The sequence below is a fragment of the Alnus glutinosa genome, chromosome 12 (genome assembly GCF_958979055.1).
Source record: "Alnus glutinosa chromosome 12, dhAlnGlut1.1, whole genome shotgun sequence".
Classification (NCBI taxonomy): domain Eukaryota; kingdom Viridiplantae; phylum Streptophyta; class Magnoliopsida; order Fagales; family Betulaceae; genus Alnus; species Alnus glutinosa.
In genome coordinates, this window is record NC_084897.1 from 17,226,818 (window position 1) to 17,254,082 (window position 27,265).

General features: G+C 38.7%; 1 protein-coding gene across 6 annotated transcripts in view; it reads right to left on the reverse strand.

Moving 5' to 3' along the window:
• Positions 1–17,117, reverse strand: part of LOC133851618 (protein CHROMATIN REMODELING 20) — an 89,088-nt gene extending 71,971 nt beyond the window's left edge. For 5 of the 6 annotated variants that reach the window (XM_062288112.1, XM_062288116.1, XM_062288115.1 and 2 more), the window contains exon 1: positions 16,873–17,117. The gene's annotated coding sequence lies outside the window, so the exon portion shown is untranslated. Of the gene's footprint in view, positions 1–11,163; positions 11,358–16,872 lie in introns of all 6 variants that reach the window. The other variant, XM_062288113.1, reaches the window with a different exon arrangement.
• Between the last annotated feature and the right edge of the window lie 10,148 nt (positions 17,118–27,265).

The window sequence follows — 27,265 nt, forward strand, 5'->3', positions numbered from 1 at the left end:
GATTGGACTAATCTGATAAGCATAATCACTAAGTACAATACTTCCAAGTTATGTATCTCTACAAAGCACATATTTGTGTATCTTGAAGCCATGCAGTTAGACATTAATCATTATAACCATTGGCATCATCTCAAATGAACTTTAAATGCTACACCACACAATCCAAAGCTGCCCTTTATTATGGCATCATGCAATATCAAAGATTTCAAATGAGGTACAAATCAAGTCATCGACAGATCCAAATCCAAGATCACTCTTAACATAGATTGCATATGATATTGAGCGGTATGGGGTATTTAGGATTTTGTTATGTGGAATCCAAGTCTTTTGAGTTTCAGTCTGAGGTTAGTGGTGGGGTGCGGTTCACCAAGAGGAGTAGATGAATTTTTCGGGCGGTCATTCTGGTGTGGCCGAGTTTGTTCTGGTTGATGCAAGCAATGGAGGGATTCATCAAGGGAGACGATTCCAGCGAGAATTGGAGAACTTATCGTCAAGGGAGCATAGCATACGTGGTGCAGAGACGAGGGAACAAGCATGGAAGATTCATTGAGCTGTCGGAGTATGGAAGGGGAGGAAGGCGAAGTTTTGTTGTTATCCCAGAAGGTAGCGACGGGAAGGGATGGTTGGACTGCTGGGTTCTGATGCAGAGGTTGAAAGGCTATAACGATAAACAATGTCAAGGAAGGAAAACTGAAGGGAAGCAAATTGTTGTAGCACCAACAGTGACCAGTCTACGTCGGGATGGGCACTCGTACGCGGTGGCGTTTGGTGCTTCAGGGGAGATTTCAATGTGGTAAGGTTTCCAAGTGAGAGATCGGGTGATTCTGGATTTTCTGCAGCTATGGAGGAGTTTTTGGAGTTCATTTTTGTGCAGAGATTGGTGGATCAACCTCTCCAAGGAAGTCAATTTACTTGGTCCAATAGTCAGAAAGATCAGGTATGGTCTAAAATTGCCAGATTCCTATTATCTCCAAAGTGGGAAAAACATTTCACTGAGGTGGCACAGGGGCGATTGCCTAGAATTTTATCCCCTTTAAAGGTGGATTTGAAGAAATGGAATGAGGAGGTGTTTAGTGATGTGAGGAAGAAAAAGGAGGAGTTAATGGAGGGTATTCGTGATTTGGATTGTATTGATGAGGGTCGGGGATTAGTGGAGGAGGAGCGTATAAGGAAGACAGATATGACTAAGGAGTTGGAAAAAACACTTCTTTTTTAGGAGATAAATTGGAGACAGAAATCTCGTGCTTTGTGGCTGAAGGAAGGGGACAATAATACGAAATTCTTTCATAGGGCGGCCAATTCGCATCATAGATACAATCACGTGGAATCTTTGAGGATAAATGGGCCTATGTCTAATAATTCCTTGGAGATAAAGGAGCATATAGTAGACTATTATAACGAACTGTACACCAAGCAGAGTACTTGGAGGCCCAGGGTGGATGGACTTTCTTTTACATCCATTGATGCGGAGGAAGGTATTTGGTTAGTACAAAGAGTTTGAGGAGCAGGAGGTGTGGGAGGTGGTGCGAAACTTGAATGGTGATAAGGCGCCAGAACCGGGATGGGTTCACAATGGCTTTTTTTCATAAGTGTTGGGATGTTTTGAAAACATACATTACGGCTGTGTTTTCAGAATTCCATAATCGATGCCATTTTGAGAAGAGTTTTAACATAACATTTGTTTCTCTAACTCCAAAGAAGACAGAAGCTGTGGATGTAAAGGATTTCAGGCCGATAAGTCTGGTGGGAGGGGTCTATAAACTCATTTCCAAGGTACTTGCTAATAGGTTCAAATCAGTATTGGGCAAGATTATTTCCAGTTCTCAGAATTCTTTCATTGGAGTTCTGCAAATTTTAGATTCAATTCTCATAGCTAATGAATGCTTGGATAGTCGAATTAGGTTGGGGGAGGCTAGATTGTTGTGCAAATTGGACTTGGAGAAAGATTATGATCATGTTGATTGGGATTTCTTGTTTTACATGCTTCAGCGGTGTGGTTTTAGGGGAAAGTGGAGGGATTGGATAGAATTTTGTATATCTACGGTAAGATTTTCCATCTTGGTGAATGACACTCCATCTAGTTTTTTACGAGTTCTCATGGACTAAGGCAGGGGGATACGCTTTCTCCTTTGTTGTTTGTGGTGGTTATGGAGGCGTTAAGCTTGATATTGAATGCGACGATGAACTAAGGATTATTGACAGGTTTTTCCATGGGATCCAGGGATAATGAAGAATTAGCGGAGAATCATCTATTGTTTGCGGATGACACTTTAATTTTTTGTGGTGCGTAGGCAAAACATGTTCGAAATTTGCAACGTAATTACTTATGCTTTGAGGCTGCATCAAAAATGAGGATCAATTTAGGAAAATCAGAACTTGTTCCCACAGGCGAGGGGGAAAATGGTGATAATTTGGCTCACATCCTTGGGTGTCAAGTTGCGTCTCTGCCAATGACTTATTTGGGTTTGCCGTTGGGAGCGTCTTTTAAAGCTACTTCTATTTAGAATAGAGTCATTGAGAAAGTGGAACGTCGGATAGCTGGTCGGAAGAAATTATATTTGTCTCAAGGTGGTTGGTTGACTCTAATTAAAAGTACTCTCTCCAACATTCCAATTGGAAGTAGCTTTAAAAGATGCTCCCAACGGCAAACCAAAATAAGCCATCAGCAGAAACGCAACTTGACACCCAAGGATTTGAGCCAAATTATCAACATTTTCCACCTTGCCTATGGGAACAAGTTTTGATTTTCCTAAATTGATCCTCAACTCTGATGTGGCCTCAAAGCATAAGAAAATACATCGCAAATTTTGAACATGTTCTGCATGCGCACCACAAAAAATTAAAGTATCATTCGCAAACAACAGATGATTCACCACTAATTCTTCATTATCCCTGGATCCCACGGAAAAACTTGTCAATAATCCCTGGTTCATCGCCGCATTCAACATCAGGCTTAACGCCTCCATAACCACCCCAAACAACAAAGGAGAAAGCGGAACCCCCTACCTTAGTCCATGAGAACTCGTAAAAAAACCAAACGGAGCGCCATTCACCGAGATGGAAAATCTTACCGTAGATATACAAAATTCTATCCAATCCCTCCACTTCTCCCCAAAACCACACCGCTGAAGCACGTAAAGCAAGAAATCCCAATTAACATGATCATAAGCTTTCTCCAAGTCCAATTTGCACAACAATCCAACCTCCCCCGACCTAATTCGACCATTCAGCATTCATTAGCTATGAGAACTAAATTCAAAATTTGCCGACCTCCAATGAAAGAATTCTAAGAACTGGAAATAATTTTGCCCAATACTGATTTAAACCTATTAGCAAGTACCTTGGAAATGAGTTTATAGACCCCTCCCACCAGACTAATCGGCCCGAAATCCTTTACATCCACAGCTTGTCTTCTTTGGAGTTAGAGAAACAAATGTTATGTTAAAACTCTTATCAAACTGGCGTCGATTATGGAATTCTAGAAACACAGCCATAATATCTTGTTTCAGAACATCCCAACACTTCTGAAAAAAAGCCATTGTGAACCCATCCGGTCCCGGCGCCTTATCACCATTCAAGTTTCGCACCACCTCCCACACTTCCTACTCCTCAAACTCTCGTAGTAACCAAATACCTTCCTCCGCATTAATGGATGTAAAAGAAAGCCCATCCACCCTAGGCCTCCAAGTACTATGCTCGGTGTACAGATCGTTATAACAGTCTACTATATGTTCCTTTATCTCCAAGGAATTATTAGACATAGCCCCATTAATCCTCAAAGATTCCACGAGATTGTATCTACGATGCGAATTGTCCACCCTATGAAAGAATTTCGTATTATTGTCCCCCTTCTTCAGCCACAAAGCCCGAGATTTCTGTCTCCAATTACCTACTCAAAAATAAGCGTTTTTTCCAACTCCTTAGTCATATATGTCTTCCTCATCTGCTCCTCCTCCACTAATCCCCAACCCTCATCAATACAATCCAAATCATGAATACCCTCCAATAACTCTTTTTTCTTCCCCATATCACCGAACACCTCATTATTCCATTTCTTCAAATGCACCTTTAAAGCCTTCAACTTGTTTGCCAAAACATAACTAGGCAGGCCATGAAACTCATAAGACGCCCACCAAAGGTTTACTTGTTCCACAAAACCTTCAGATTTCAGCCACGTGTTTTCAAATTTAAAATATCTACTCCCTTCTATTTGCGTCCCACAATCCAATAGTATAGGAAAATTATCTGATAAAATTCTAGGCAGTCGCCTCTGTCTCACCTCAGGGAAATGTTTTTCCCACTACGGAGATAATAGGAATCTGTCAATTTTAGACCATACCTAATCTTCCTAGCTATTGAACCAAGTAAATTGACCTTCTTCGAGAGGTAGATCCACCAATCTCTGCACAAAAAAATGAACTATGAAAACTCCTCCATAGCTGCAGAAAATCTAGAATCACCCAATCTCTCACTAGGAAACCTAACCACACTGAAATCTCCCCCAAAGCACCATGGCATCTCCCACCAGCTCATCAAACCAGCCATCTCATCCCACAAAACACTCCTCTCCCTGTCATTATTAGGCCCATACACACCCCCAAACGCCCACACAAAATTATCATCGGTGTTGTGCAAAGAACAAGCAACTGTATATCTTCCCACACACTCATCAATCTTTTCCACAACCCGCCAATCCCACATAATCAAAATACCACCCAAGACCCCACTTGCCCCCTTATAACACCAATCCACATGTTAGCATCCCCATAAGCTCCGTACCACCACCCTAGTAATGATTTCCATTTTCGTCTCCAACAAACAAACAAAATCTTCCGTCCACTCTCTGAGGAGCCCTTTAATCCGCAATCTTCTAGTCAGCACATTGAGCCCTCTTACATTCCAAATTACTATTTTAAGCTTCATAAACACGAGAAGAGTCCCTATCCTTTCCTCACATTCTAATTGACTGTTCCCCCTTCTTATCATAATTAATGGACCAATCCAACCTCTTTCTCTCCCACTGGCCTTTCATCCCTGATGTGGAGGTGACCATAGACATAAGTCTCTTCTATCGTTTGATCTCTAGTAGCTTCAATCTCTTCAAAAAGTGTCATCAACTTATCCTCAAAACGATCAAATGACAACCCTACGACTTTGTAAAAACCCTTCACCCACTCAACCACCCATCTGGGAGACACACTAGAAATGGGCTCCTTAACCACACTCACTGCCAAGGGTACAATTGATAGTGGGCCACTATCCTCCAACTCTTCCCCTTCTCCATTAACCACATCTTGTAAGAGGAAAACTTCAAATTTGACATCATAAGCCTCCATAGAAGACAAGAACTTAGACCCCACCATCTCACCAGGATGACCCACGGAAATGATAGCTCCCATCTGGCCAGACAGATGGAAGAGAGTAACTAGTTGGACAGAGATTTTGAGGAGCAAGAAGTTTGGGAGGTAGATCTTTGAGCCTATATAATTAAAGGTGGGGTGTGGTCTGAGGGATGGGTTATTTTGGATTTTGTTACGTGGAATCCAAGTCTTTTAAGTTTCGATCTGAGGTTAGTGGTGGGGTCTAAGTTCTTATTGGTGTTATATATGCAAGAGGAGTGAGGAGTCTATAAATCATCTTCTCCTTTTTTTTTATGAATAATAATAAGTTTTATTGAAAAAAGAGGAAAATCCTCGTACATGAAGAGTATACAAGAAAACAAGAGCACCAAAGAGCTAGCTACTATACAATGAGCACCAAGAACTTGGTGTTGTTACAATCTAGAAAACAAATCAAATCTACCAAATTCCCTAAAGAGAAGGTAGGAACATGAGCAAGGGCCCAATCCAGGAGAGATCTCAGGAAGGAAGATTTAAGAAGAAGCACACTGGACTCACTATCCTCATAAATCATCTTCTCCTTCATTGTGAAGTGGCAAGATAATTATGTTTCGACAAATGGGAGCTATCATTTCCGTGGGTCATCTCTGTCCAACCAGTTAGTGGCAAGATAATGTTTCGACAAATGGGAGCTATCATTTCCGTGGATCATCTCTGTCATGATAGCTCCCATTTGTCGAAACATAATTATCTTGCCACTTCACAATGAAGGAGAAGATGATTTATAGACTCCTCACTCCTCTTGTACATACAACATCAATCCATCCCTATGACATTCCTCTTCATTATCCAAAGTCAAGATCTTCCCTAATGCCCCCGTCTACCCAAAAAACGCCACTCTCGAAGGGACCTTAACTCTCCAAATACTCTTCTAATGAAATGGGGAACCAGCAAGAATGGCCAACACATGATAAAAGGAACTTACTTCAAACTTCCGCTTTTTGGAGGGGATCCAACATTGTTTATCCTCACCACCTTGTCTTAATCTGATAGAGTACAAAAGATCAAAGAAAAAAGTGACCAAGCTCACCTTCCAATATCACTTCATAGCATGTAAAACAGCTTTTGAACCAATCATTAGTAGTCATTTCCCTTTCTTGCCCTATATTAAAGTGCTCAGCAGCTTCTTTTCTTTAAGTTCATTAGGAGATGCCGCATTTTATAACAAACTAAGTGGAAGTTTTGGTGACTCTTGGATGATTCAAAGCATTGAAAAATAAATTTATTTGAAGACAGAAAAAAGAGGGAGAGGGAGAGAGAGAGAGAGATATGAGGCATCAAGGCAATTTGATATTCAATATAACTGCCTTTCAACAGTCTTATTCGAGGCAATTACATTTCAAACAAAAAAATTACAGTCATTCGAGGCAATTACATTTCAAACTTTTTTGGTTGGGGGTTTTTTTGTAGTTTGGGCTTTATGGGAGTATCTTCTGGATTTTGGGTTTTTGGGGGCTTTGGGTTTTGTGTGTGCGTAGGTTCTTGTGGGTTTTCTTATGTGGGCTAGCTGGGTGTTCCTGTGCATACTTCATGTATACTTAAGGGCGCTTTTCGCTTTTTTAATAAAGCTTTCTTACTTATCAAAAAAAAAAATTACATTTCAAACAAAAAAATTTGGTTAACTTCCACATGTATCGTACAATCCTTTATTTACATCTTTATATGCCTACAATCCTTTGGAAACATTTAATTTATATAATGTACAAGTTCTTCAATACAGAATACTTCTTATTACTTTTTTTTTTTTGATAAGTAATTGCAATTTATAAAAAAACACAGAAGGGCGCAACCTTTATACACGGGAAATATACAAGAGAACCCCTAAAAGGGACGAAGAAAGAATAATTTTAAAAAGTCTACATAAGTAAAAACATTCAAACTATGATGGGACGCTATCCAAATATATAACGTATTGAGCAACCGCTTCTGTAGCTCCACCATAGATGTCTCTACATCTTAAAAAAGCCGCGCATTCCGCTCCCTCCAAATACACCACAATAAGCACAGAGGAGCTAACCGCCAAGCTTCTTTCGCACGACCACACCCTATCGCCGGCCCCCAACTATTCAACAACTCCAACACCGATCGTGGCATAACCCACTCTACCCCAAATAAAATAAGAATGTAGCTCCAAAGATTCTGAATGATTTCACAGTTAAGTAACAAATGATCAATAGACTCCCCACTCTTTTTGCACAAATAATACCACTCAATCACTATAACATTTCTCTTATGCAAGTTATCATGCGTCAATATTTTGCCCAAAGCAACTGACCAAACGAAGAAAGCCACCCTTGTTGGAGCCTTAACACGCCATATATTCTTCTAGGGAAAAGAGGGAAAAGACTGGCCATCTTTCCTAATAAGCTCTTCATAGAAGGATCTCACCTCAAATAAACCTTTTTTAGAGGGATTCCACACTAACCTGTCGCCCTCTCCATGTCGAGCCGAAACGGAGTAGAGTCAATCAAAGAAAGAAAGGACCATATCCAACTCCCAATCCTAGATTTGACGCGTAAAAAGAACATCCCTCTGAATTACACCATTATGAACAACCAAATTATCCACCACCCTCGCATCTTTGTTCCCACTATACTAAAAAGAGCTGGAAAGCATTGCTTCAATGGTCTATCCCCACACCACCAATCATGCCAAAAACTAATATGTGATCCATTCCCCACTTCAAAACGAACAAAATTGCGAAACTTCTCCCACTCCCGCCTAATATGTTTCCATACACCCACTCCAAAAGAACCCGACACCTCTTTCGAGCACCACCCACCCTTTAGGCACTCAAATTTGGCATCAATCGCCATAAAGCCTCTCTCTCCCTACCATAAAGCCTCTTATTACTTATGGAAATTATGAGCGGTGTACTATCTGTTTACTACTCCTTCAACTTGGAGCTACTGCTATGACCTAGTCTTTAATTCCTCCCCTCAAAAACTCTTTCAACTAATAAGGTTTGTATTTGAATTATTCCCCCTTCAATCTAGAGAAGTAAATGATGGAGTGCGATTGAATTTTGATGAAATTTCAGCAGTCATAACCACACTTCATATGATTCAACAAAATATCAGGAAGGTACTCCTACAAGCACTTAAAATAATAAATACCTATTTAAATTTGAGAGATGCCTCTATGCCTTACTCTTTGAGAATACAACAACTCGAAGAACCTAGAGACCACTTCCACCTCCCAATCGTGTATAGGTTGTTCTCGACTGTAAGGGCATCAACCGGTGGATTTCATTCTTGGGTGGTATTCTGCTTCGGCGAAGATGTAAATCTCCTGTGGGCTGGCCGTCTGTGTTTTGGGGGTTTCTTGCGATGGAGAAGAGCTTTATTGTTGAGTCGAAGTCCTTTGTTTTCTCGGTGGTGGAGGGGGCGTCGGTGCTACGGGTGGTGGAGAGAAGAAAAGATTTTCTTGGCGAGGTCATTATGAGCACCCATTGTGCTGTCTGGCTTGCGTTGATATTGGAAGTTCTTTTGGGCTTCCCGGCTGATCAAGATTTTGTCAAGTCTTTTAGAGAAGGGTCGAAACTCTTGATCGCTCGGAGAGATAGCAACAAAGCTGGCCGGTTCTTAGAGGCGACAACTTTCGGGTTGGTTGGTCGGAGAGGGAGCATTCGAATCCCTGAGGGGAGTGGAGGATGGTGTTGGCATAAATTCTCCGGCGAGCTGAGAAAGGTCTCAAACTTCTTCTCGGACATGGTGGGATGCGGGATACGATCATCGTCTGCGATGGTTAAGAAAGATGGGAAGGAGGATGGGTCAAGAGCGGGTTTGATTTCTAAGGGTACTGGCCTTTCGTATGCGGAAGTGCTGAGGTCGGGTTCGGTCCCAGTTGTGGGTGGTCGGAAGTCCAGGATGAGGGCGCCGCTGGAGGAGCCGTGCGTTCTTGATCTCTTTCCGATTTTGAGAAGAGATATCCCAGAGGATTCTCGCACAGCGGTGGATTGCTCTCTTCTGGAGTCCATTCCGGTTGATCCGCCTGACCTGGGCAAGTCCCTTTGTCCGCTGGGCAAGCAGAGTTCTCCAGGGTGTTCTGCTCGAGGCAAGGTGGCGTCAGCAAAGGGGTTTAATTTGAATTCAAATTTGTATACGGGGAAAAACATGCGGAATAGGTTTTACTTGGCTTTGGGCCGAGTGGTTGGGATATTCTTGGGCCGGGGTTCTAGGTCCATTCTGGGTCTTAAACTCAAAGGCTTGTTACCGATGAAACGGTCTTTCGGGTTTGGGCTAGGTCGAAAACGTTTTGGTTTTCGCATGGCCTGCTTTCTGCCGAAATCTAGTGTTCCCCGTCCGTCGTGTAACAAGCCGGTGTCAACGCCAGAGATGTTTCTAGTTCGTTCTCCTTCTGGGAGTATGGAGATTGCCTCGCCAGATGCCTCTGAGGTAGCGGGTTCTACGTCGCCATTATTTTCTGTTCCGGCGTCTCCCTCTTCTATTCCAGTGTCTTCTGGGCTGGTGACCTTGTTGTCGACAGATCCTGGGGCTATTTTTACGGATTCTATGGCTTCCTCAGAGGCTGGTCGGAAGCTTTTTCCACAGGTTCTTGATCCTGTGGACTTAGGGCGTGGGTCGGAGACTTCTGCCTTGGGTTCTCAAGTTTCCATTGTGATGGGCTCGCCGGAAGGGAGGATTCTCCCTTCCTCTTCCCTGGAAAAACCCACGCCCAAGCCTCTTATTCAGTACAAACGTAAAGGGAGGAAGCCAAAGCCGGTGGTGGGTCAAGGAAATCATGAAGATGTGGGTTTTCTCAGGCGGGGGTTTCTTGAGTCGAGCTCCTCCTCTCTTTCACAGGCAAATCGTAGTTTCTCAAGCGCCCACCCTCTCAATTCTGCGGGTGGTCTCTAGGCTACCTCTCCTTTGGAGCTGTCCTTGGCGTGCTCTATGTATTTTGGGGATAAGGGGGATAGAACTATGGCTTTCCTCTCTGCCTTTGATGAGGACCATAGGAGGTGGGATATGATTGAAGATTGTAAGCTTTAGGGGCTTAGGGTTGGGTTGTTTTGTGGGCTGTTCCTTGTTGGGTCGGTGGTGAGGCTGTTGCTTCTTGTATACTCCGTGTGTACTAAGGGCGCCTTACGCTGTTTTTTTATAAAATTACAATTACTTATCAAAAAAATTTGAGAGATCATTTAAGCCCATATTGAGTTCAATAAATACCAAAATATATCTGGAAGTTTTATTCTAAAATGCATTCCTAAACCTTTATCTCATGCAGGAAAAGTCACCAATAAACACACTAAATCAATGATATGCTAACAAGTTAGAGCTTTTACAATGACACAATAAAATTCAAAGATCAGTAATGAATTCGCCAAAAGACCCATAATTCCATGAACTTGCATTGCCTGTTAGGACAAAATCCTTAATTCCCAAAAGCCATAGTATAAAAGTAGCCTTTGTGAAGACTTCCACTAGGAAATAAATACTTCCAAATTTTTAATATACAAAACAATTTTTTTTTATAAGTAATGAAAAACTTTATAGAAAAAGTGTAAGGCGTCCCTAAGTACAAAGGTCGTCATATACATAGGGAGCTCCCAATGCCCAAACCCATGAAACAGCAAAAACACCCACAATCCAACCAACTCAAAAGGATACAAAACAATTTTTTTTTATAAGTAATCGAAATTCATTAAAAAGTGGAGGGCACAATCCAAGTACATAGGAAATATACAAGAGAAACACCAAACCATAAAAAGAAAAAAGATCAAGAAAATCATGAAAACTAGAAATATAAAAATAAATCATACGCAGCTCTCCAATGGAAAAGGGTTTTGAAGTAGAAAGTCTTTAGTTCCTCCACTGTCCTCTCACAATCTTCAAAACTACAATCATTTCTTTCTCTCCAGATACACCACATCAAGCAAGACAAGATGATCTTCCACACCATTGCACTACGAATAGTACCACACTGCCCTCTCCAACATGGGAAGAGATCCACCACCTGTCAAGGCAGGACCCACTTTAACCCATAAAGGCAAAAAATAGAACTCCACAAGGCATTAGCAATCTCGCAATGGATTAGAAGGAAATCTATAGTTTCCTCACTCTTCTTGCACATGCAACACCAATCCACCACTAAGAAATGTCATTTCCTTAAGTTATCTATGGTGAGGATTTTCCCTAAAGCGGCCGGCCAAACAAATAAAGCGACTCTCAAGGGAACCTTATTCCGCCAAATGCTCCTCCAAGGGAAATGAGTATTGTCATGAGGAATTAGAACATTATAGAACAATCTGACATCAAACAACCTCTCTTTGAAGGGGCCCAACAAAGCTTGTCTTCATCGCCCTATCTCAATCTGATGGAATACAACAGATTGAAAAACAAGGTGAAGAAATCCACCTCCCAGTCCTGTACTGCTATAATAAAATTAACATTCCATTTATGAGTCACTAAAAAGCTATAATTGATCTACAACAGAAGCATCCTTTTTTTTTTTTTTTGATAAGTAAGAAAAAAATTTATTAAAAAGCGTAAAGCGCCCCTAAGTATACAGGGAATATACAAAGGAACCCAGCCAACCCACAAAATAGCACCCTAAAGACCCACAAGAACCAAAACACCCAACAACACCCAAAACCTACATGAAACCCAAAACCCAAATACAGTAAAACCCCCCATAAAACACCCAAACCAGCCTCGAAAGCAACCCCACCCAACAAACCCTTCAAAACCCACGAGAAACCCCAAATACAGAGAAACCCAAATCCCAAATATAGTAGAAGCCCTCGAAAAACACCCTCAGAATACAAAGAAACCCAAAATACAAAACAAAAGCCCAAAATACAAGGAAAAAAAAAAAAGGAGGCGCATGACGTCACGCACGCTGACGCGAAGTGGAGAAACCACCGTAACGACGTGGAAACAGCCGAAGAAGCCACCAGTGAGGCGCTTGCAAGATGAAAAGGCCTCAAACACCGTAGATCTACCCCCAATCTTCGGACCCGCCCTCGGTCACGTGCCCCGGAACGGCGCATGGCTGCCACCCGCAGCTGTGCCCACGTTGGAGAAGAGCCGGAACACAACGGAGAGGCCCCCAGTGAGGCACGTGCACGGAGAGGAGGGCCCAAACGTCGTAGATCTACAACGGAAGCATCCTCGAAGCGAACAATATTGAATCAGTCCAAAAAAGCTACCTTAAGGGTTTGATCCCCACATCACACCTCATGCCAAAATCTAATCTTAGAGCCATTACCCACCTCAAATCTAGTATACCTAGAGAACTCCCCCAACTCTTTCTAATATTTTTCCACATACCAACCACATAAGACCCATTAATATCATAAAAACTCCACCCACCCCACAAGCTGCCATATTTACAATCCACCATCACTCTCCACAAAGCCTCTCTCTCATAAGTATAGCTCCATAACCACTTTCTCAAAAGAGCTCAAATTAGCCAAAGTGATCTTAACCGAAATAATCCTACCACCCTCACACAAGTACAACCGCTTCCAACTACCCAAACGACGCTATATCTTTTCAATAATGCCATCTCACATAGATTTGGCCTTAAAATGTGGTCCCAACAGAAGACCTAGATACTTCATAGGCAATAAAGAAACCAGCAGCCCAGAATGCGAGCCAAACCTTCTACATTACTAACATAGCCAACAGGGACCAACTCTAATTTAGCCATATTAATCTTCAAACCTGAGGCAGCTTTAGAACACCAGAACAAGCAACGCAAGTAACAGAGGTGATCTGGATTTGTCCTGCAAAATATCAAAGTGTCATCCACAAATAGAAGATGGGAGATGTTAAGCCCATCAACATTCCTAGACCCCACAAGAAAGCCTAATAAAAAATTTTAAAAAAAAAAAAAAAAAAAAAAAAAAAAACCGAATCCATTGCAACAAAGATCATTTTACTCGGCCTCCATAACAATGACAAAAGGCAAAAGGGACAAAAGATCTCCTTGTCTCAAGCCACGAGAACTATTAAAAAATCTCGTCGAAGTGACGTTCACCGAGATAGAAAAACGCACCGAAGAAGTACAATGAGCTATCCAACTAACCCATTTCTCCCCAAAACCTCTCTAATTCACATGATCATACGTCTTTTCAATATCCAATTTACAAAGCACACCTAGTTGCCCATATTTGATCCTGCTATCAAGGAAATTATTAACAATGAGAACGGAAGCTAGAATTTCTCCACCAGATTAATGCATTTTGGGAGTTGGAAATAATCTTCTCCACGACCATTTTCAACCTATTGGCAAGTACTTTGGCAACAATTTTGTAAACTCCAACCACTAGACTAATAGGGAGAAAATCCTTAATACCGATAGTCCTTGATTTTTTCAGGATGAGAGTGATGAAAGTGACATTAAGACTTCTTTCAAACTTGCCTCTAGCATATAAATCAAGGAAAACCCTCATTATATCATGTTTTAAAACATCCTAACAAGCTTGGAAGAGCGCCATAGAAAAACGATCAAGGCACAGAGCCTTATCGCAGTTCAACACTTACACCACCTCAAAAACCTCACCTTCCTCAAACGCTATCTCCAACCAATTAGCCTCAACCTCACCAATGGGGCCAACAATTGAACTGTTCAGTATACAAACTATTATAGTACTGATCTGTAAAAATTGTAATATTAACCATCAAAGGCTCAATGGAGTTATTTCTTTTATTCGAATTGGCCACTTGATGGAAAAAAAAAAAAAAAAAAAAAAAAAAAAAAAAAAAAAAAAAATTTTGCATTTGTCACCCTCACTTAATCACAGAGCCCTGGATTATCTCCAACCCGCTCCCTCGAAAAGTGTAGGACCTCTCCAAATCACTTATAAACCTTAGCCTTCCTCATTATCTCCTCATCGCATAAAGCTCTTTCTTCTTCTAGAAGATCAAGGTCTCATAGCTCATCCAAAAGAAGCTTTTTTGTCTCTCTACATTGCAAATACCTCATTCTAGACTTTTAAATCAGCTTTCAAAGCCTTCAGTTTGTGAGCCAAAATCAAACTAGGAGAACCTTGAAAGTGGTAAGAAGACCACCATTGTTTCACCCTTTCCACAATTCCCGATTTTAACCACATATTCTCGAACTTAAAATATTTTTTTCCTTCTTGAGAATCTTTGCAATCAAGAAGAATTGATAAGTGATCCGACCTCATCTGAGACACTTGAGGAAATTGAGCTTCCCAATTAGGAGAGACTAGAAATCTATCTATTCTAGACCAAGAAGGAGGATCCTGGTTGTTCAACCACGTAAAAGTTCTTCTTACAAGAGGAATATCCATGAGACTCTAATTAAAAATTAAATCTAAGAACTCCAACATAACTGTACAAAAACAGGCTTCACCTGATCTTTCACTAGAAAAGTGAGTAACGTTGAAGTCTCCCCAATGCACGATGGCAAGTTCCACCAACAAATTAAACCAGCCAATTCAACCCATAAGAACCTTCTATCACAATCACAGTTAGGACCATAGACACCAGCAAAGGCCTAGGAAAATTGATCTAAGACATTTTTAGCATAACAGGCAACGGTAAATTCATCCCCACACCCTTCTATTTTTTCCACCACCCACCTATCCCACATAAGCATAATCCCAACTGAAGCTCCTCTTGAGTCTAAACAACACAAATCTACATATTGGCAGCCCACAGACAACGCACAAGGCTACAAAACATGTGCTCCAATTTAGTTTCCTTTTTTTTGATAAGTTTAGTTTCCTAAAATAATATATATCTTCTAGTCTCTGCGAAATTTATAACCCTTGAGCCCTTATCCCTCTCATGCAACGCTCTCACATTCCAAAATAGCAAACTTAAGCTTCATACGAAACCAAAGAAACCCCTCCCCTTCACTCTGCCTTGACTGGAACTTCCACCTTTAGAGTCATTATTTATAAAACATGACAATCTTTTTAGTTCTTTGTTCCCTCTATTACCCATTTTGGAACAGGAGGCCAAATCCTCTTGGTAGTGGCTCACTGCTTTCCCATACACTTCACAACCGTTGGCGTTCTAAGCCTGCGGTGCTGTAGCTTCGAGCCCTGCGAGACATAGTATTAGCTGATTCGAGCCCCTACTCAACTAACGCCTCCACATACAACCACTTGTTATTAACCTCAACCGAAGCACATGGAAACAACACCGTAGGACGCACATTCATGCTAGACAAAGGGTTCCCACCTAGTGACAACCCAGAACGAGAGGCTTTGTGGACGCCGACGAGAGATAGCTAGGAAGATTCTAGAATCCTCTGCAACTCGAGAGCAAAACTCGACCAACCCCTACCACATTTACCTTTAGGTACAACGACAAAACCCCTTCAGCCACCACCACTATATTTCACGACAACTAGGTATCATCCATAGTTATTTGAACAGCATTGGACGATGTAAGCTTTGGAACTCACAATGGAGGATTTCAAAAATTCTTTCAAGCCCTTTGCTACTTGTGGAGCTTCCATGGTGGCCAATAGCCAGTGCACGCTCACTCTACCAAGAGATACAAAATGCACGATACTTCTGCAGCTTTCATAAAGTCGTAAAACTGATATCCCCTCCTTAAAGAAGAACTTGAATAACTTACCTTCCACCTAGAATCTACTCAAATACCCCATTACAAAACACCAGAAAGGAGAAACTAGACACACATTGTTACCGAAAAAGCCAACAGACAACTGAGAAATGTTGGGACGCGCCGACAGGGGAGAGATAGAGAGGGGGAGGGGGAATTTATGCCTCAAATATGCCTAAACGAAAAATTTTAGATTACAAAACAATTAACATAACTTCAATAACACCATGACCAAAAGAGGCAGAAAATCTAAATTTTCCCAACCCTTTAATTGTGCAAGGCTCTCCAAAATTATCATAACACCAATTAAATCCCACTCTTCACGTTCGAATTCTCAAAAAACATGAAAAATAAAAAATAAGAAACAACATCAAATGTGAATACCACCATATCAACTTAGCAAGAATAATATATCACCATTTGAAAGCATAAATTAAATTTTAATGTCATAAGACTAACCTGAATCGAAATATAATTAAATGAATAAACCGAAATAATACGAAAATGCACCTACAAGCACGCATTGCACACATCCAATATAAAATTAACTTTCGGCTACACCATACATAGACACACATAAGTCTATCCATAAGCACATACATATAACTAGTAAACCACTAGATATTTACTTTTCCAACTCGCACTGAAGCAATACATTAAATAGTGCTTTCACAGCTAACCAAACAATGTCTTAGCAGCCCCGAAACTATCAAACTTGTCTCGTAAAGGCAATAATCAACGCCATTAACTACACGGATCTATGAGAACCAAAAATTACAAATAAGGAACTAAAAGCACGAAACCACGCACACGAGTCTAATAAGCCGAAGAATTTATACTCGACACATAAATTAAGCACTAATCGGAATGAAAGGCTGTGAAAACCTAACGAGAGCGAGTTGGAGTGTTGGAGGACTCACCTGATGGGCTAGGGCACGGCGGTAGACAGAGAGAGATAGCACAATCGGCAAGGTTCAGAGGAGGGAAATGCTTTATGTCAGTGAGGAGATGAATGCGAGATGTAGAGACAGACGGACGTTAGAGGTAGAATCCGGGGAGGGGGCTTATTTTCTCTTTTTCTCTTTCAGAATTCGAACCATTCGTTGTTTTTCTTTTTCAAGCTAAAATTGTCCACCAAAAATTGTAGGACAATTTCAGTTTGTAAATTTTGATGACGGCTGATTTATATATAATATTGGTTCACTAGCCCATAGAGCCGAAAGGGCCCAACTTGAACGATGCCATGGCCTAAGCTCTATATTACATAGGGATGTAAGTTAACCGGTCCATTCGATAATTCGCTCGATACCCACTCGGTTTTGTCCGATCCAAACTCAAGTTCGATACTATAAAAACTCACTCGTTACTGTAAAAACTCGCTTGATTAGTAAGTGATACAAACCCGACTCGCCCGACAAAGTTCGATAGGGGCTCGCGAACTCAGCTCGTTTAAAGCTCGACCGGATCGCTCACTTAGCTCGTTAGTCCGACTCGTTAGTTTGTTCATATTTATATAGAATATATTAGACTTACTACTTGCTCACATTTTACATATACCATAATTTGTACTCTCTATTTATATATAATAACATGGTGTTAATTTGTTACTTATAGACTATAGTTATAGAGTAATGATTCACTACCACCTAAATATACAACTTTTCACCACCTTGCCTATGTGGCAAGGTGGTCCCTCACCTTAATTTATTTTTAAAAAATAATAAAACTCAAAAAGTAGTGGGGGACCACCTTGCCACATATGCAAGGTGGTGAAAAGTTGTATCTTTAGGTGGCATTGAATCATTACTCCTAGTTATATACTAGAATAATGATTCACTACCACCTTAATATACAACTTTTCACCACCTTGTTTATGTGGTAAGGTGGTCCCTCACCTTAATTTATTTTTAAAAAATAAAAAAACTCAAAAAGTAGTGGGGGACCACCTTGCCATATAAGCAATGTGGTGAAAAGTTGTATATTAAGGTGGCATTGAATCATTACTCTATAAACTATATTTTATGATATGCCTTATATAATTACATATTATATATTTATGTTACTAATAAATATATAGATGTTGTTCATCAACTCATGCTTTAACTCCACTTTGATCACACGTTGAAAAATTTAATAACCTACATTGAGCTCTAGTTTAGTCAAGTTTGTCGAGTAACCCAGCTTGGCTCGAATAGCATTCTCAACAAGCTTGAGTTCGCCGAAGTTTTAAGGGAGCCGAACTTGAACACACATTTCATAGCTTAGCTCTAGTTTGAGTTCGACTATTTAAACTCGACTCATAAACGAGCCTGTCTTGAAATCATAAAGCTTGGCACAACTCGATTACAGCCCTTACTATATATCACCAAAAGTGTATACGATGTGTGTCATTGTCAACAACTACAGTCCATGAGCCAACATATGCTATCACTGGAAGGCCATGACCCAACCGACATGCTATCGCAGGCTAGTTGAGACACCATTATTACGGACCCACACCCATCATATCTCATCTTCAGAAGGTCGATGACCAGTCCTAGGTCAATCACCTATCTGATGTCATCTCACAAAGGTCGACGATCCAGCTTAAACTAGTCTAGGTCAATTACTTATCCTATATCTTATCAGAGGGTCGACCACCCAACCTTAAACAAGCTAAGGTCAATTGTAAACCATCATATAGCATATCGGAAAGGTTAATTGTAAACCCCCTTCATATTTATACAATTATAAATTATCTTGAGGCGCTATTATTATATCTCAACAATAAATACCCGAAGAAATTGCTATTTTAAAAAAATATACATAATTTTCACATAGTGCATTAGAGCTTTATGCATAAACATCTATACATATGTTTATAACCATTTACATCATGTGTTCATAATATGTGCAATGCTTCCATATCAGTGTTACTACACAACTTAACAAATTATAATTACATACCAAGGCATCTATGTTGTCTAACTAAACCTAGTCACATTAAGTCACTATTTCTAACGGGACCCAAAAGTTGTATAATCAAAACATTATAAGGTCATAGCTACTACCTAATCTCAATATAAATCTCTCTCTTGTTCTTTTCTTGAATGGAAAGAGAAATGACAATATATTTTTCATTTGACCATTCCCGGCCAAACATTCGTTGGCTAGTCAATGAGACTATTTTTTGAATAGTTTAGGACTTAGAGTCTTTTTAGCTCGATGTTATAGATTCATGTTAGGAATTTCGCAAATTGAATGTTGGAGAATATCAAGGGAATTACTCAAAGAATTGTTATGCACAAGGTGTGTAAACTCACTATGGAAGTAGATAAAAACTTCACTCATTATATTGCAAATGAAAACTATAGATTTTCTTTAAAGTACGAAATGATATAATTTTCTCCATATGTTGTGAGCCCCAAATGTATTATAATTATTAAATCATGTTTCATTTATCAAGTATGCGTTATCAATGCAAAAGTTATGAAAATTTTATATATATATATATATATGCCAACCTCGATTGTACAAAGATCAAGGTACAAGTATGTTTACGTTACTGTGTGGCGAGTGTATAGGTACGAAGGATCACCTTTAATAGGGATCAATATGTTTTGCAAACCTCAATTGTATGAGAGTTATGGTACAAATATGTTATGATAACCTCCACCGAATGATAATTTATATACGAGTACGCTATTATGATTTGATGAATGATATGAAGAACACTGTTTTATGGAAATGAAATGCATTTATTCCTTAAGGTGAAAATGTCACGAATCATGTTTTGCTTTGTAAAATACTCACTTTTCATTATTTAGCAAACATTTGTGAAAATCCCCCAATGGCATGATGTTGTGAAATGTCATTTTGAGTTTATTACAATGACTTATTGCATGATTTACTTCCATGTAGTACTTACTCACTAAGTTGTGGACTTACCCATGTATTATTTTTACCTGTAAAACATGTATTGTTTTATAATTGGCTTACCCATAAATGTCGGATTTGAGAAGAACCTCGAGTGAGATACGACCAATTGGCATAATGATAGAGATCAGGATAATCCTTGAGGACTCATAGCTAGATTTCTTATGGCATTAGTACTATTGAGTGATGTTATAGACTTTTAGTTTCGAGGCATGCGTATGTATTAAGGATTAGTTTGGATATTTTGTAATGATAATTTGTATTGTATAAATCAAATTAAATGTAAGGATTCTTAGTAGATTGCTCTGGTTTTAATTCTCAATGTTGATAGAATGACACAAATCACATGTTTCCGCTTTTTAGTATTGTCTTTGACGAGTAGAGGATTCCTAAGTTTTGTGCCTCGCGAAATTTGACTCAAAGGCTAATCGTGAAGTCAATTACCAATTAATTAATTTATCAGGATGTTACACCTTAACACCTTAGGTTATAATTAGAGCATGTTTATCCTTAATTAAAGATCGAAGCTAAATATATACATATGTCTAAACAATCTTTATGATAAGGTGCCACAGGCGGCACATCAAAATATACACTAACTAACTGACTAATATAAGTCAGCCTATCTCAAAATGGAGGCTTCTTGTTAGCCTTAGGAACAAAACCCCAAGCAAGCGTAAGGTTCATCGTCCTCCTCCTCACTTATGGTGTTCGTAAAATTACCAAAATTTTATAGGCAGATGTGTGAGTCCACATCTTAGTAAATTTAATCTAAACTGACCATTTGTAAGCAGCTAACGCAATTTTTATTGCATTAGGAAGATGACTTCAAGGCTGAAAAAAGTTGTAACTTTGAGTTGCCGCATTTATATGTTAGATTGAGGTGATTATTTCACTTATTGGGGTGCATGATATAATTATGGTTTCATAACGATTTTGGAATTGAGCTAGCTCTGAGTTGAAACTCAAGAGAGATTAAATGTGCTTAGTCCAATGTAACTAAATGAGTATAGGGCATGCTAAGACATTTTTCCTACCAAGATATGTGATGATGGTCTAGTTGGAATTTAGTATAGTTCTCTTGAAAACCCTTTTTTTTTCTCTTTTTTTTTTAAAAAAAAAAAAAAGGAAAAAAATAAACGTATGTGTACTAGTAGGTCGCACAATATATTAACCTCGATGAATGAGACATTAATTGGTTTTACGAGAGAGATGAACAAACTACACTATGCCCATTATGTATAAGTGAGAGATGTTAGGCTTTGAGTTCTAATAGACCAAACCCAAATGGAAACCCATAGTGAGCCCATTTTAGCTTATTCAATAAAAGTATATTACTTTTGATTATATAAAATATGGGATGGCGAAAATGTATAATTAAATATAAATATTTATTCATATTTAACATAGTATGTAGTAATAATAACAAGTATTTATATTATATCCAATGCAAACTGTATATTATTTTTTGGGTCTCAATACACCAGCTAGTAAATCTAAAATCTCTAAAAATATGATAAGACCAACATATCCCATATAAAATTCAACTACCAAATTACATAGTTTTGGGTCCAAAATGGTCCAACTAAAACACTCAAAAACACAACTGTTAGTTTTTGTGTTGGCTGCATTCTGTTGGACAAATCACTATCATGTACTGTTGCTGATTTCACAGGGATGCTGTATTAGTTCAGAGTTTTTAAATATTCAGAGTTTATTTATCTGATATGGAAATGGCCTCATTATGACAAGATCAGTGTCACAAGCGTCAAGAAGGAATGCCAAGACTCGATGAAGACTCTGCAAAGTCTACAGCCCAGCAAAAGTCGGATTCCGAGTTTATCGTCCGAACGACCTAGTGAAACGCCTGGACACTCATTAGTTAGTAACATAAACAATGATGCTTCTAATCAGGGGTTCAGTCAGTTTTCAGAAGTCTTCTTCAGGGATATGTTTCTAGAAGATTCTGCACAGATTCCAAGTCAAAGAAATCGGATCCCTTGCATCCATCCGGACGACGTGATATTCCGTCTGGACGCTCAACTGTCCAAGCATCATCCGTCCGAACAACGAGAACTTTCCGTTCGGACCTTCCCGTGTGTCAAGAAGCTTTGAACTGTTCTAGCTGGCATCTGTCCGGACGTTTTAGCAGCACGTCCAGACGCCACTCAGTGTTCGATCAGCTATGGGATTTCTTTCCAAAACACAGATATGGGAAGACAGCTACAACTGTCCGGACGATGTGGATTCTCGTACAGACGCACTCATCCATAAGGCAAGTCGCGCATTCAAAATTCAAACATCCGGACGACGGTCTTCATGGTCCAGATACGCAAGCTTCATATATGGAAATTGCGTGCATCAGATTCATCGTCCGGACAATAGATGTGATGGTCCGGGCGCGCCAAGCCTTGATATGGAAATTGCGTGCAGCTAAAGTGCGACCGTCCGGACGATAGGGCAACACCGTCCAGACGCGGCTCAATTCATGAAAGGATTTTGTGAAATTTGGAAAGCCAATCGCACAGTTGTCCGCCCGGACAGCTTATGTCTTCCGTCCGGACGACACCTAGGTATTTCAAGCTAGATGCTCATTTGAACTTGCAGCCTATAACTAGAGGTCCCTAGGCTTGATAATTGTAAGAATTTTGTAGTGCTTAGAGAGTTATATTTTAGAGTTATTATGCTGAGTTAGTCTCTCTCAAGCCGTTGCTAAGTACTGTTGCTATGCTGAAACTGAATTCTATCTTAGGGGTTAGCCCTAAGGTAAATGATTCCATTGAAAACCCCTTCAAGTAGGTGACCAAGTTGGGAGGCGTTCGTGTTGGGTTACACGTTAGAGTTCAAGGTACGACCACTGCATAAAGGTATGCGAGTGCTACTGCTTTGTAACTAGCTTTGTCTTCTGAATAGTGGATATCCTGGGTTTGGCTGCCTCGGAGTGATTTTTCTCTTAATTGAGTTTTCATTTCGTCAACAAAATATCTGTCTTTTTATTTTCTGCATTGTGATATTTTGTTGCACACTATTGCACACACTTGTTTAGATTAGAAGTCATCTATTTTTCAATTGGTATCAGAGCGGGTACACTCCGTTTAAAGGATTTAATTCCTGAGTGGGATCCTTATCTCTTTGTGATATTTTGTTGCACACTATTGCACACACTTGTTAAGATTAGAAGTCATCTATTTTTCAACAACGATATCAAATTTGGTAGTACAACATCCCACTTTTAACACTATTCCACAACTCAAAACAATATTATTTAAAATGAAGGATAATTGAGAATTGCTATCTAACAAGTCTTGCTCTCGCACATTTCCTGATAAGCCTCCATACGAATCTGTAACTATAACATACTTTAAATGTGATATGCAGCTTAATAAATAGAATAGTGAAGAATATGAAAAAACATGAATCGAGTTAAGCAGAAGGACAACTAGATAAAAATTATGTTTAATGCACAATTGAACTGGAACAAAAATAAAATAAAAATAAATAAATAAAACTTTTTTACACTTGTGGTACCACTAGGCATGTATAGTGAATAACCAAAGCCATCAAGTAATCATCATCTCACTTGTCCAATTCAACTTTTATATCTATAATTTCTTAATTTTTCATTTCAAAATATGATATTTCTTTATCTAGTAGCATATCTGTAAGAAAAAGATTCTCTATATTGATGACAAAAGTTCTTGAGGTTGTTACATTAAATGATTGGCCTAACAAGATATGTGACTTGCATGTTTCTCTTCTCAATTACTTTTAACGAGAAAACTACAAATTTCACTTTAGTATGCAAGGAAAAAAGAGGTTTAATGTCAATTATTAAAAACCAAATAGCTAAATCATAATTAGGATATACAAAAAAGAGATAAATTGTTATATCCTAAGGACTAACGCGGATGTTGGTGAGGAGCAAGGAAAATCCTTATAAAGAAAATTGGTGGGAAACAAAAAACAATTGAGTGAAATGAACTTTTATTGATTAAGGGTGAGGTGAAATAGTAGTTGATGGAAGTGGTAGAGATAAATGAATTTTGTAACACATCTTTTATAGAAAGGTCGTGTAAACAAAATGACTACATTTTTTGGGAAACAAAGATCATGGTATTGTAGTTATTAGGTTATGCTTACGTTATAAAATTAGGAGAAATTACATCTTACCCCCTGGAGTATCCACTCATTTGCGTTTTGGCGTCCAATGTTAAAAAATCGATGATCGACTCCTCCCCTGCCCATTTTTTTAACCAAAACATTCGAAAATGCCCCTAGGTGGGAAAGTGTAAAAACAAAGGGATAATTGCGCCGTTGGTCCTTGGGGTTGGTCATAATTATTTTTCACTCCATGTGGTTCAAAAAGTTCATGGGAGGCCTCGTGGTAAACAATAATTACGAATCACTCCCTGGACCAATTTTCCATCCACTATGTTAATAGATTCTGTTAGTTAGTTACGTCACACCCAATAGGAAGCCGACACATGTCCATTACAATAAAAAAAATAAAACAAAGGGGTCTGACGTGGCTGACTAACGAAATCTGTTAACCTAGCGGATGGAAAATTGGTCAAAGGAGTGATTCGTAATTATTGTTTACCACGAGGACCTCCCATAAACTTTTTAAACCACATGGAGTGAAAAATAATTATGGCCAACCCCAAGGACCAACGATGCAATTATCCCAAAAACAAAAGAATAAGTTTTTTTTTTTTTTTTTTTTTTAAAAAAAAGCTTAAATAAAAAATTATTATTATTATTATTATTATTTTAAAAAAGAAGTAAAACAAAAATTAAATAAACTTTTGTTTTTTGGTGGCTGCATATGATGGTAAGCAAAAATATATAATATGAAAACCCAATGACAACACATAATATTTAAAGTGCAACGACAATCTAATCCTGTAATTAAAAGAACATCATCCGAAGGGAGAAAGGCCCATGGCCAAGGCGAGATGTCTTTAAGTATTAGGATTAGACGAGACAACTTTCTCGTTATTAACATCCAATATTATTAACAACTTGTCGCTAACTTTTAGTCTCAAACTTTAAGATAACAAAGCTCCGAAGAGAGATTAATATTCTAAATTAGTCAAGTATATATCATCAAGTAGATTTGATATGATTATCAGGTAACTCCACGGAAGCGTAGTCATTCTCAATACATAACCCATATGTCTCATCCTTTGCTTTATCACGAGTAAAAATTTTCTCAATCCATTCATGGTGATCAAATCATTGTTCATCCAAAAAACATTTGAGAATGCAAATCTTTTTCAATAATATGAAACTCCTTTCAAATTATTGACAACATGAAAATCATGCACTCAAAAATATAGACAAAATTGATTTCATTATGTGTTTTTATCTCAAGAACTTGAAATCTAATTTCAAGTACTTCTTAAAACACATCCAAACAAATTGTAACCTTATTTTATTTTGATCAATAACATGTCATATACATTATACAACATATTACATAATCAAAGAATTTTCTTTCCATGATTATGGACCAACAAGAAATCATACTAGTTTTTAACATGTACCAGGAATTCAAAATTCCAGACTTGGTATGCATTAGAAAACATAATGAAACATGTTGAGAAAAAAAATTCAAAACACCGTTTCTACTTTTCCAATGCGTTAACCAACATTTTTACATGGGAAATCAATCGTCACTTCAATTTTTAAACAATCAAAATTCATGTACAAAAATTCAAAATAAAATAGTTGCTACTGGAATTCAGAAAATTTCAGATTCATTGATGAACGAATAACAGATCATAACTCTTTAGATTTTCATCGAAACTTGAATCCGTTAAAATCATTAAGTACATCACGATTTTTTCATGCAGAAAACCATTCAAATAATTTTGAGGACTTGTTTAAAGCATCCTCAAAAAATTGAAATTACAGCAGCTGTTGCTGGAAATCCAAAAAGTCCATATCTGTCGACAAACGAAGAACGGATCATATCTCTTTCGATTTTCATCAAAACTTGAATCCATTTGAAACTATTGCATCAATCATGATTTTTACATGCAGTAAATAATCCCAAAACAATTTTAGGAATTGCTTAAAGCATCCTCAAAAAATCGTAATTACAGCAGCCCTAGCTGTAAAATTACAACAACACAGTTTGGTAAAATAAAAGTAATGAAAAAAAATACCAAACATGGTCCTATTGAGTTGAAACATTCCAAATCAAATACATACATGTTAATAAACAAGTTTTTGGATCGAGAACGATCAATAAAAAAATATCCTCTGAGCTGTTGAATTAAAAATCCAACACAAACAATATATCATAAAGCCGATAAACATGAAGAGTGAAACAATAAGACTCCTATTGGTGTGTGTGATCAACCAATTAACCAAAATATAAATGCGAAAAATAAAGAACACATATTTTTGTGACGAAGTGAAAACTCTTTGTATCAAAGAGAAAAAAAATACTCCGGGGCAGCCAAACCTATAAAATCCACTATTCAAAAGAAAAAAGGTAGTTACAAAGTAGTCGTACTCACATACCCCTGATGCAGTAGTTGTACCTTGAACTCTAATACTTACCTATATGTAAGTTCTTCCCAACCAGACTGCATGTCTGAAGGGTTCTTCAATGGACTCATTTAGCTTAGGGCTCCTCCCTAACTTAGATTTCAATGGCTGATCGAATCACACATAATACTCTAAGAGAGCTAGCACATTTAACAATATCTGCCTAAACACCATTTCTTAGCACACAGGAATTCTATGCAGATTCCCACATAAATTACTAGCGCAAAGCCCCTTTAAATAGGCTTTAGACTAATTCTAATCAAACTTAGATTTCCATAGGTGGCGTTTGAATGGTGCTTGTGGCGTCCAGACCTTCACTTGAATCTTTAGTAAATCTCTGAGGCGCGTTTGGACCGGTAATCTTAACATCTGGACGGTTGCATGAAAAACCTTTCTTCGTTTGCAGTCATTGAATTTTTTCGTCTTGACCATGTTTGAACGGGGACTTATTGACTTTAGCGTCTTCTGGGCCGTCCGGACCTCTTCTGGACCTTGAGCTATTGAGTTCAGCGTCTACTGTAGTGTTCAGACCCTGATCGGACATTGAGTTTCTGACTTGGGGGTCCAGACGATTTGTTGGGAAAACTGACTTTTTTTTTTTTCTGAGTTGTAAGGTCTCCAGAATATTTCATTATCCAGGATGTTTCCTTCTTAGTGATATTCTGTGCAGATTTCTTCCTTGTTCACCCTTTTCCATACTGAAATAAATCTTCTGCTAATATTCTCCTAGAAACCTTTGGAAATATGGTGTCCTTGTTATGAAAATTCCTGTAAAGGAAATTCCTTGATATGGAAGCGTTTTTGTCAAGACAGAATGAGCCAATTAAAATAAACTAACAA